Source organism: Diceros bicornis, unplaced genomic scaffold (assembly GCF_020826845.1).
Source record: "Diceros bicornis minor isolate mBicDic1 unplaced genomic scaffold, mDicBic1.mat.cur scaffold_160_ctg1, whole genome shotgun sequence".
Lineage (NCBI taxonomy): Eukaryota > Metazoa > Chordata > Mammalia > Perissodactyla > Rhinocerotidae > Diceros > Diceros bicornis.
Genome location: NW_026691066.1, coordinates 576,443 through 588,333, shown reverse-complemented (window position 1 = coordinate 588,333; position 11,891 = coordinate 576,443). Strand labels below are relative to the sequence as shown.

General features: G+C 44.1%; 1 long non-coding RNA gene across 1 annotated transcript; it reads left to right on the top strand.

The window, feature by feature from the left end:
* Nucleotides 1–339: 339 nt before the first annotated feature.
* Nucleotides 340–1,842, top strand: LOC131402574 (uncharacterized). Its single transcript, XR_009218776.1, has 3 exons — nucleotides 340–400; nucleotides 1,332–1,480; nucleotides 1,781–1,842. It is a non-coding gene; the product is annotated as an uncharacterized LOC131402574 (long non-coding RNA).
* The last annotated feature ends 10,049 nt before the right edge of the window (nucleotides 1,843–11,891 follow it).

Below are 11,891 nucleotides of genomic sequence, written 5' to 3'. Positions count from 1 at the left end.
CCACCACATTCTGACCCCACGTGGTTTTCACTTTAATTCTCCTGAAGCCCCGCCCTTGGTCCTCCTTTTCCAGGTGTCCCATCCGTCTGTCCAGTTTTCTGCCCGTCCATCTGTTTCTCCTCCGAGTTCAGTCTCTCTTGTTCACATATCTCTCTCTCTTGGGCTCCTCTCATCCACAGGCTTGCTCATCCCTCTACTCACACAGTCACCCCTCCCCTCACTCTCATTTATGCTTCACCTGTGAATGGTGGTCCTGGCACAGCCACTGCTGGAGCCCGGGTGAGCCTGGGGGCTCCTCCCACTCTGTCCCTCCCTGAGACAGCCCTCGCCACAGCTCCCGAGCCAGCCACCACGTCCCTGCATACTTCATCATCACCTGTGCCACCAGAAGCCACCACAGGTATCTGGGGGCCCCTTTTCCTTCCCAAGAGAAGCTCTCCGGCCCCACACCTCCACCAGCCAGTTGTGATCCAGGAGCTGGGAAGCCAGGGTGTGAAATTCTGGTTTTAGGGCAATCATGCTGATCACAAAGATTATACCGACGGTTCAGTCTAAGGCCAGCCCTCAGAGAGCCCCGAGTCTTGTGAAATTAACACACCATTATAGTACAATGTGGGAGGTTTCGGGGAGAGGCGCCTGGCATAATTTGGAGGGGAAGAGCTTGCTAGAGAAAGTTTCACCAGAATGGAGTCTTTAAGAATAAGTAGGAGGGACCCTGGCAACTAGAGGATGAAGGGTTTTCCTGGCAGAGAGGATTCCGTGAGCAAAGGCTCCAGCCTGAAACAACATGCCCTATGGGGAGAATTGAAACGAATTTGGGTTGCGTGAAGCATGGAGTTTAACCCGCAGTAGATGGATAAAATGAGACTGAAAGGTCAGCAGGAGCCAGATTGAGTAGAGCCTTGAGTGCCAGGTCAAGAAGGTTGAACTAACACTGAAGGCCATAGGGAGCCATGGGTGGTGCTAGAGCAGTGGTGGCCCTAGTGAGGTATTCATTTCAGAAAGATTCTTCTAGTGGTGCATGTAGAACATCCTTTAGACAGAGCATCCAGTGAGCCTGCTGGGGTGTTGGTCCGGGTGAAGGAAGTTAAGACCTGAGCTGGGACAGGGATGGAGAGGGAGTGTATGTGAGGACCAGTGTGCAACTGGAATTGGTGTTACTGGGAGGGAGGAGGAGCTGAGCAGATGTGCTGGTTCTGACTTGGGTGACCACACGGGTGGGTGGTGGTGACACTGGGAGAGAAGACGACAGATGATAATGAGTGCAGGACTCTGGTCTGGTCTCAGGCCAGCTCTCAGTGCTGGCCATCGCTCTCCCTCTCGTCTTGCAGCTTTGGGACACAACCTGAAGTCCCTCACAGTCACCTTCCCCATCTCCACCCTCCAGTATTCATCAGACAGGAGCAACAGCTCAGCCACGTTCAACTCCACTGAGAGGGTCCTGCAGAGCCTGGGGAGACCCTGGTCCCAGCAGCTCCTGGTGGGTTAAATCCCACCCAGCCCCTCCCCCAACCCCTGTCCCTCCTGCTCCTCCTCCTCCTCCTTCCTCCCCAGCTGGATCCTTGTTCAAGAAGAGCAGCCTGGGCCTCTTCTCCTTGAGTTGCAGACTGGTCTCCCTCAGGTGAGACCCTCCTCTGAGTATTTGCCCCTAATGACCACTTTTGTGACCACCCCTCTCTCAGTCTCCCCCCTGTCCTCCCATTTCCTCCTTCCTGTTCTGGCCCCCACCCCAGAGGTTTCAGGACCTCTCTCTAGAGTCCCCACATCCCTCTCTCCCCAGGCCTGAAAAGGATGGGGAAGCCAGCAGTGTGGACGCTGTCTGCACCTACCATCCTGACCCCGTGGGCCTCCATGCCTCTGTGCTGGGAGCGGAGAGTCTCCACCTGTCTGCTTTTCCTCTCAGTGGCTCCAGGCTCTGCAGCCCAGAGTTTATCCATCCAGAGAGAGCACCAGCTACATTTCCACATCATCAGCTGGAACCTCAGCAACCCGGAGCCCACATCCTCGGAGTACACCGCCCTGCTGAGGGACACCCAGGACCAGGTGGGGTCTCCCCTGTCCCGTCTCTCCTTGCCCTGAGGGCACCCTCATTCCTCCGTCGGACTTACATCTGTTACGTGATTGTTTCAACCCTTCACTTTCCCTGTGTGCCTGGGTTCTCTCAGTGTCCAGAGGTGATGTCCTAGCTGCCTTCCCCATTTCTCACATGGGTAAACTGAATCTCAGAAAGGGGATTTTTGTGCCTAAGGTCACACAGTGAGTTAGGGGCAGAGCCAGGATTTGAAGTCAGGTCTCCCTTGCCCCAAGGTCTGTGATCTTTCACTGGCTCCAGTGGCCCCCTGCGTCTCCAGGAGACCTCCATCTCACCCACTCTCCCTTGCGTTTGTTCTAGGTCACCAAGCTCTACAGAGGCAGCCAGCTATGAGACATATTTCACTCCTGCCTGGTCACCGACTTGATGTGGGTTGAGGAGATTGGAAGCATTGGCTGAGCAGGTGGCTGATGGCTCTGAGCTCCTGTGACACATCCTTGATCTGGAAGTCACTGACATGGTGCCCATTCTGCCCCACATCCCTGTCAGCTAATCCTACCATCTCCTTCCATAGATTTTCGGGGGTTGAGAAAAGCATTAACATTTGGGGCCGCCAACCTCCAGCATCCTCCTCCTCCTCCTCTTCTGGAAAGGTTCAACAAATATTAGCGGTCTAACTGTGCTCTCCAATATTGGAGCCACTAACCAGATGGGGCAATTTAAATTTATTATACACGTATTGGGATACGATGCACATATTGTGTGTGGGGGGGTGGTATTTTTTAGGTTTTTCTAGATACAATATCTTCTCATCTGCAAAACAAATAGTTTTACGTCTTCCCTTCCAATCTGGGTTTCTTTTATTCCTTTTTCTTGCCTAATTGCCCTCATCAGAGCCTCTGGTGCCTGTGATTAACATGTGAGATGAGGGAAGACATCAATGTCTTGTCCCTGGTCTTAGGGGGAAATTTTCAGTCTTTCACCATTGAATATGGTGTTAGCCGTGGGTTTTTCATCGATGCTGTTTATAGGTTGAGAAAGTTTTTTCTATTCCTAATTTGTTGAGTGTTTTCTTTTTTAGGCATGAAGGGCACTGTATTTTGTGAAATTCTTTTCTGTATATGTGGTCGAGATTGCGTGGTATTGGCCGTTATTCTATTAATATGGTGTATTACATAATCAAGTTTTCAGATATTAAGCCAACCCTTCAACTAGAGGTGAGAGATTAAGATGTTCTCAAGTCTTTCCTGGGCGTGCCACAGGCCTGAGCCCTTGTGGCCTTCTGGATGCCCGGAAATACCCTGGAGATTTTCAAAGCCCCCTGTGGACATCTCATTCCCCCAATTTTTCTTCTAAGTTGTTGGCTCACCTCTTGCCTGCCTCAGCTGGTATCACTCCCTCAGGCAACTACAATAGGAAACAATTAGCCCTGATTGTTTTTAGCAAGTGCCCTGGGGACAGACTTTCCTCCCTGGGCAAGCTCTGAGTCTAGTAACAACAAGCCCTGAACATGGGGCGTTTTCGGGGAGCTGCCAGGCAGGTCAGCTAGTTGCAGTTGGGTGGGGATGGGTCTTTTCAGAGCTCCACACCCATTATGGCTGCTGGGATGCTGGTTGTCTCAGCTACCATGGTTCTGAGACTGACGGTTTTCAAAGTTATGGAGGATATTGTGAGAGCAGGATGGGAATAGTGCAAGTTATAGTGCCACAAAGTTTGCTCCCTTTATCAAGATTCCACCATGTTTCTTCACTAAACCCTCCTCAGATTCTTGCAAGCCTTTGATTAATTTCTAGACTTCTGAAAAGTTGATTTCGACCATTTTTACCAGTGTTCTCATTGTTTTTATGCATTTGAAGACGTCCTTACTCCAAAGTTTCAAAAATGTTCTCCCTGTGGTTATTTATTTATAAATTAATTACTTTAAATGAAATTACATGAGAAATTCAGTTCCTCACTCACACACACTAGCCACATTTTAAGTGCTTGATAACAACATGGGGCTAACAATGAGTGTATTTGGTAGTGCAGGCAAATGTTGACATTATTGCAGAAAGTTCTCTTGGACAGGACCCAGAAGCAGGGAATCTAGAATCAGGGTAGAATTCCAGACACCCTTGTTCATCCCTTGTGTCCTTCCAGGTCGGTCCCCCATGGTAACCACACTGCAGTGGACTCACTGTGTACCCAGCCGCCTTGGCACAGAGACTGGATAGAGTTGCCATCTATGAGGAATTCCTGCGGCTGACCAGAAGGGTACCCAGCTGCAGAACTTGACCCTGGACGGAAAGAATGTCCTTGTGGATGGTAAGGCTCCCTGGTCATTGGGGAAGAAAGTGAGGCCTTTCTAGGGACTCTGGAGGCCTGGGGCTGAGAGAACACTGAACTTGCTCAGGCTGGCAGGAGGTGGCATAGTCCCCCAGTCTTTAGCCACCATTGAGAGAGAGAAAAGCACACCAGTGTAGTATGGGAGGCCCTCAACTTCTCCTAAACAGCTCAGTGACCTCAAGCTAGTCACCTCCCCTCTCCGGACTTTTGTTTCCTTATCTCTGCACTGAGAGCCACTGGGCCCGATGGTCAATGAGGGCCTCCAGCTGTGTGTGAAGCAGACTTACAGGTTTGGGGGTGGATGTGGTTTCTGATCCACAGGCTATAGTTTGCCAAGTCCCGCTCTAGATGAGCACCAATGCACTAGAACTTTCTGCAGTGGTGGAATGTTCTGTATCTGTGCTGTCCAGTGCATAGCTGCATGTGGCTGTTGAGTGCTCGAAAGATGGTATTGTGACTGGTCTTTATTGTTACTGATTTTTAATGTTACTGAGGTTAGAATTTTTATTTTATTTAACTAAAATTAATTTTAATTCAAAAAGAGACTTGTTGCTGCTGCATATCAGACAGCACACCTCTAAGAGGTTGTCTGGGTAGAGGCACAAGTAGGGGGACCTGCACCCCTCCCCCCATGCCCACTCCCTCCTGGAGTTTATGTTGTTGCTGGCAATAACAAGAATAGAGAATTGAAACTTATCAATTATTTGATCTGAACAAACTCATATTTTTAGGGGGTAACCAGAGAAGACTTCCTGCAGGAAATTACATTGTAGGTTAATCCTAGAAAATGAATATTAAGCAAATAGATAAAGGAGAAGGGGATGATGTGTTTCTAGGCACGGAAGAACAATTTTGAGTGGGAATTTACGAATTTAGAGAGATCACATAGGCTTGCCGACTGTGATGACCCATTCTCCCCCCAGCCATCATAAGATAGTCCAACCCAAATTCAGTCCTCTGTGCCCAGAGGTATTAATTTAGTTTAATTTATTACACTTTTGTTCTGTGATAATGGCCTTGAATTTTGTAGCAAAGTGTGCTCACTTTTTAGAGATGGAAAGTAAAATGGGGTGAAACATGATGATGTCTACTTGACTTTAATATTTCATTGAAAACATGGGATGAATCAAGGGCGGCAAGTGTTAATAATTTATACATTGATGAAATATTGTTTTAATTGGATGGAATATGCATTGTTAAATCTAGATGATGGATGTTTATGAGACTGTTCCCTTTATTTTTCTGTGTCTAAAAAGTTTTATTAAAAAGAGTGAAACACACTCACATGCATTCTCCATTTCATTCACTTCCAGAATATTCTCCCAACAGAAATGACACCTTGACTGAGAAGCATGGTAAACCTGCAGAAAACCCAGGACCACGGTAGGGGGCGAGTATCTTGATGCTGTGCCTCATCGAAGAGAACTATGCGCACAGGGTCTTGGATGATGAGGAAAGTTGGCCAACCCTTGTCAAGGACGGTTGAGGCACAGTGGGGTCAGCAGGAGCCCTGGGGCGATGACAGGAGGTGGCTCACCCCACCACTTGTCTCCCCAGACCTCTCCTTCTGGGCCCTCATCCTCATCTGCTGGCGGGCTTCCTGGTGCTCATCACAGGCCTGATCTGCTGTCTCCTGGTAAGCCATGACGTGTTGATTGTCTTCTTACCATTGGGTTGTAAGAGCTCTTTATATATTATAAGTACACGTCCTTTTCTAGGGATATGTTTTGCAGATGTTTTCTCCCAGTCTGTGTGTGGCTTGCCTTCTCCTTCACAACATGAGTCATTGGGGAAATATAAGTGACAGTCATCATGAGATTCTACCACACTTGAGAATGGCTAAAATTAAAAAGACTGACTATAGCAAGTGTTGTTGAAGATGTCAAGTCACTGAAACTCTCATCGAGTGCTGGTGAAAAATAGCTTGGATGCGTCTTTAATAATTACATACGTCTATCCAGCCATTCCTCTCCTAGGAATCCATGCAAAGGAAATAAACTCATATGTCTATACACAGACTTGTACACACATGTTGATAACAACCTATTTATTCTAGACAAAAATGGAAAACAAACAAAATGTCCATCTACTGGTTAACAGATACACAAAGTGTGGTATATCCCCATGGTGGAATACTATTCAACCATAAAAAAGAATGAATTATTTTTTTTTCTTTTTTAATTATTTTATTGAAATTATAAAGGGTTTTAACATTGTGTAATTTCGGGTGTTCATTATTATTTGTGAATTTCTTTATAGACTGCATCATGCTCACCACCAGTAGTCTAACTATTATCCATCACCATGCATATGTGCCCCTTTAACTCTTTCACTCAATGCCCAGCCCCCATCCCCTCTGGTAACCACTGATTTGTTCTCTTTATCCCTGTATATGTTTATCTTCTGCGTATGAGTGAAATCATGCATGTTTGATTTTGTCTGGCTTATTTCATTTAACATCCTACCCTCAAGGTCCATCCAGGTTGTTGCAAACACGATGATCTTGTCTTTTTTTTCTGGCTGAGTAGTATTCCATTGTATATAATACATACCACCTCTTCTTGATCCATTCATCTGTAGCAGGGCGCTTGGGTTGCTTCCATGTCTTGGCTATTGTGAATAATGCTGCAGTGAACACAGGGCTGCATAAATCTCTTTGAATTGTTGATTTCAATTTCTTTGGATAAATACCCAGTAGTGGGATAACTGGAAGGTATGCTATTTCTATTTTTAATTTTTTGAGAACTCTCCATAGTGTTGTCCCTAGTGGCTGCATCAGTTTGCATTCCCACCAGCAGTGTGTGAGGGTACCCTTTTCTCCTTATCCTCTCCAACATTTCGTACTTTTTGTCTTGGGAATTATAGTTGTTGTGACAGGTATAAGGTGATCTCTCATTGTAGTTTTGATTTGAATATCCCTAATAATTAGTGATGTTTTACATCTTTTCATGTGTCTGTTGGCCTTCTGTATATCTTCTTTGGAAAAATGTCTGTTCATATCCTCTGCCCATTTTTAGATTGGATTATCTGTTTTTTTATTGTTGGGTTGTATGAGTTGTTTATATATTTTGGAGATTAACCCCTTGTCAGATATATGATTTGCAAATATTTTCTCCCAGTTGGTGGGTTGTCTTTCCTTTTTTTTTTTTTTTTTTTTTTGGTGAAGAAGATCAGCCCTGAGCTAACATCCATGGTAATCCTCCTCTTTTTTTCTGAGGAAGACTGGCTCTGAGCTAACATCTATTGCCAATCCTCCTCCTTTTTTTTTCCCCCAAAGTCCCAGTTGATAGTTGTATGTCATAGTTGCACATCCTTCTAGTTGCTGTATGTGGGACGCGGCCGCAGCATGGTTGGAAAAGTGGTGCGTTTGTGCGCGTCCGGGATCCGAACCTGGGCCGCCAGTAGCGGAGCGTGCACACTTAACCACTAAGGCTCGGGGCCGACCCTGTCTTTTCATTTTGTCCATCGTTTCCTTTGCCTTGCAGAAGGCTTTTAGTCTCATGTAGTCCCATTTGTATATTTTTTCTTTTCTTTCCCTTGCCTGAGTAGACATGGTATTGGAAAAGATGCTGCTAAGACCGATGTCAAAGACTGAACTGCGTATATTTTCTTCTAGGAGTTTTATGGTTTCAAGTGTTAGATTCAAGTCTTTTATCCATTTCGAGTTAATTTTTGTGTATGGTGGAAGATAATGATCTACTTTCATTCTTTTGCATGTGGCTGTCCAGTTTTCCCAACAGCATTTATTGAAGAGACTTTCCTTTCTCCATTGTATGATCTTGGCTCCTTTGTCAGAGATTAACTGACCACAGATGTGTAGTTTTCTTTCTGGGCTTTCAGTTCTGTTCCATTGATCTATGAGTCTGCTTTTGTGCCAGTACCATGCCATTTTGATTACTATAGCTATGTAATATATTTTCAAGTTAGGATTGTGATGCCTCCAGCTTTGTTCTTTCTTTTCAGGATTGCTTTGGCTGTTCGAGGTCTTTTGTTATTCCATATATATTTTAGGATTCTGTGTTCTATTTCTGTGAAGAATGTCATTGGAATTCTGATTGGGATGGCATTGAATCTGTAGATTACTTTAGGTAATATGGCCTTTTTAACTGTGTTTATTCTTCCAATCCATGTGCATGGAATATCTTCCCATTACTTCAGGTCATCATTGATTTCTTTCAATAATGTCTTATAGTTTTCATTGTATAGGTCTTTAACCTCTTTGGTTAAATTTATCCCTAGAGATTTTTTTCTTTTTGTTGCAATTGTAAGTGGGATTGTATTCTTGAGTTCTCTTTCTGTTAGTTCATTATTAGAGTAGAAATGCAACTGATTGTGGTAAGTTGATTTTGTATGCTGCAACTTTGCTGTAGTAGTTGATTATTTCTAATAGTTTTCTGATGGATTCTTTATGGTTTTTTCTATTTACAATCATGTCATCTGCAAACAGCAAGAGTTTCATTTCTTCCTTTCCAATTTGGATTCCTTTTATTTCTTTTTCCAGCCTAATTGCTCTGGACAAAACCTCCAGTACTATGTTGAATGGGATATGTCCTCTTGGTGGAAAGTCCCCTTTAGCATTATATACTGCCCCTCTTTGTCTCTCATAGTCTTTTTTATCTTGAAGTCTGCTTTGTCTGATATGAGTATGGCAACACCTACTTTCTTTTATTTGCCATTTTCTTGGAGTATTGTCTCCCATCCATTCATTCTGAGCCTGTTTGTTTTTAGAGCTGATATGTGTTTCCTGGCAGCAACATATCATTGGGTCTTGTTTTCTAATCCACCCCACCACTCTGTGTCTGTTGATTGGAGAATTCAATCGATTTACATTTAGAGTGATTATTGATACATGAGGGCTTAATCCCACCTAATCTATATTTCCATTGTTCCTCTTCCTTTGTGTTTCTGACTACCATTTCATTTTGGGGGTTTTCTGTGGTAGTTTTCTCTATTTTTACGATCTATGGCTCTGCTCTGATTTTTTGTTTGCTGGTTACTCTGAGGTTTGTATGAAGATCTCATAGATGAGACAGTCCATCTTCTGATAGCCTCTTATCTCCATTAGCCTAAGCAGGTTCCATTCCTTTCCTCTTCTCCTTCTGAGTTATTGTTGTCACAAGTTATTCATTTTTGTGTTGTGCGGTTGTGACTAAGTTGAAGTGTTTATAGTTACTTTTGATGCCTTCCTTCCCTTCTTCTTTTAAGTTATAATTAAGTATTTGCTACCCTGTTGTGAAACAGAGCTGTAGCTTTCTGATTTTGTCTATTTATCTCTTTGATCAAAGCTTTGTAGACATTTGCCTTCTTTTTGTTTCAGGTATGAGGGCGTTCTTGATCATTGCTTGTATGGGAGATCTCGTGGCGATGAATTCCCTCAGCCTTTGTTTATCTGGGAAAACTTGTATTTCTCCATTGTATCATAAGGATCATTTCACTGGATAGAGTATTCTTGGCTGAAAGTTTTTTTCTTTCAGTATTTTTAATATATCATTCCATTCTTTCCTTGCCTGTAAAGTTTCTGCCAAGAAATATGCTGAAGGCCTGATAGGGGTTCCTTTGTAGGTTATTTTCTTCTGTCTTGCTTCCCTTCAGATTTTTTCTTTGTCATTGTCTTTTGCCAATTTTACTATTATACGCCTTGGAGAAGGTCTTTAAGCATTGATGTAATTAGGCGTTCTGTTGGCTTCATGTATTTTTAAGTCCGGTTCTTGCCCAGGGTTGAGAAGTTCTCAGCTATTATTTCTTTGAACAAGCTCTCTGCTCCTTTCTCCCTCTTTTCTCCCTCTGGAATACATATAATTCTTAGGTTGCTTTTATAATTGCGTCATATATTTCTCCAAGAATTCCTTCATTTTCTAAAAATCTGAGTCCTTTCTCCTCGTCCACTAGAAGCATTTCTATATTTCTATCCTCTAAATCACTTATTCTTTCAACCTGATATCAGCTCTATTTTGTAAGGATTCTAGATTCTTTTTTATCTCATTAATTATGTTCTTTATATCCAGAATTTCTGCTTGTTTTTTTTTTTTTAATAGCTTCAGTCTCTTTGATGAAGTATTCCATTTCCTCATTAATTTTATTCCTGAGTTCATCGAACTGTCTGAACATTCTTGTAACTTGGTGAGTTTCTTTATGACAGTTATTTTGAATTCTTTGTCATTTAGATTGTAAATTTCTGTGACTTCAAGGTTGGTTTCTGGAGATTTGTCATTTCCTTCTGCTCTGAATTGTTACTGTAGTTTCTTATGGTGTTTGATGAACTTATCTTTTGCCTGCGTATTTGTGGTAGTATCAGGTCGCAGACTGGTGAGGGTGGGCCTCTTTACATAGTCTATGGAATTGAATGCTAATCTCTTCCACAAACAGCCATGTGAACACATCCAGAAATAATGCTTAACTAGCTTTCTGGGCATCCCTTAGCTCTGTCAAGTTGACACCTGAAATTAACCAAAAAGGGTCAAGTTACAGAAGTGAGATGGGGGGATCTTTCACTGGGTCAGGAAGGGAAAGGACTGAGGTGGTTTTGGAAGGATCTGGAATTTTCTGGACTTTCTTGAAGAGCTTTGATAGAGCAGTCTTAGCAGTCATGGGGAAGGAAGCCTATTTCAGAGGGTCAAAGAGTGACTGAGAAACAGAAGGGCAGAGAGGGAGTGGAGGTGGACAGCTGTGCCTTGTGCCTCCTGAGAATGGCCTCTGGATTTAACACAGTGATGGCTCCCTCCCGGATCCCACAGCTTTGGTGTGGGGCTGACTCTTCCCTAGGACTAGGGTGTTCTAATTCCTCAGTGTGAGCTACTCTGCATATTCCAAATCCCCAATGTCCTAGCAATGGGGTGTCAAATGGCCCTCTCTGGTCCAGCAGGATCCAGGCACAGGACCCTTTATGGGACAGGAGGAGGAGCCGGGTGTACACGGGGTTCTTACCTGCCAGACCTGGAGTTCTGGGGAGTGGAGCTGAGCGAGGTCACAGTGCAGGAGCTGCTGACAGGGTTTGAGGCCACCTGGGAGGAGAGCAGAGGAGGGGGGGCATCAGGGACGGTCAGGACAAGACCTGCCCCCTCATTTGTATGCTGCATCTCTGTGCCTGGACACAATCTACTCCTCAAGTCTCGTTACCAAGAGCTGATTTCTTCCCTCATCGAATCTTTTCTTCCTTCTTCTTATATTGTTAAATTATTTTAAGTTAAATTTCGCTGGGTTTTCTCTCCCATACATTTAAAATTATTCCTTACTGATTCTTAGATGGAGACTATGATTTCAGTGAGTTACAATGAGAAATGAAGGAGTTCAGGGGTGATAACTGTGGACCTGAGAAATTTAAATGATGGCATCGGGCATGGTCCATGATCTTCAGGACAGCCATATGATAAGCCACATGATAATCAGAATTTTTAAGACAAGGTACTGTTAGGTTTTATGGTTTGAGTGAGAACAAAGGGAGAGGCCTAAAATTGACACACAGTTTACCAACAGCAGAGAACCCTCCCTCACCTCTTCCAGCTCCTGGTGGTTCCTGCTTCCCTGCCTTGTGGCA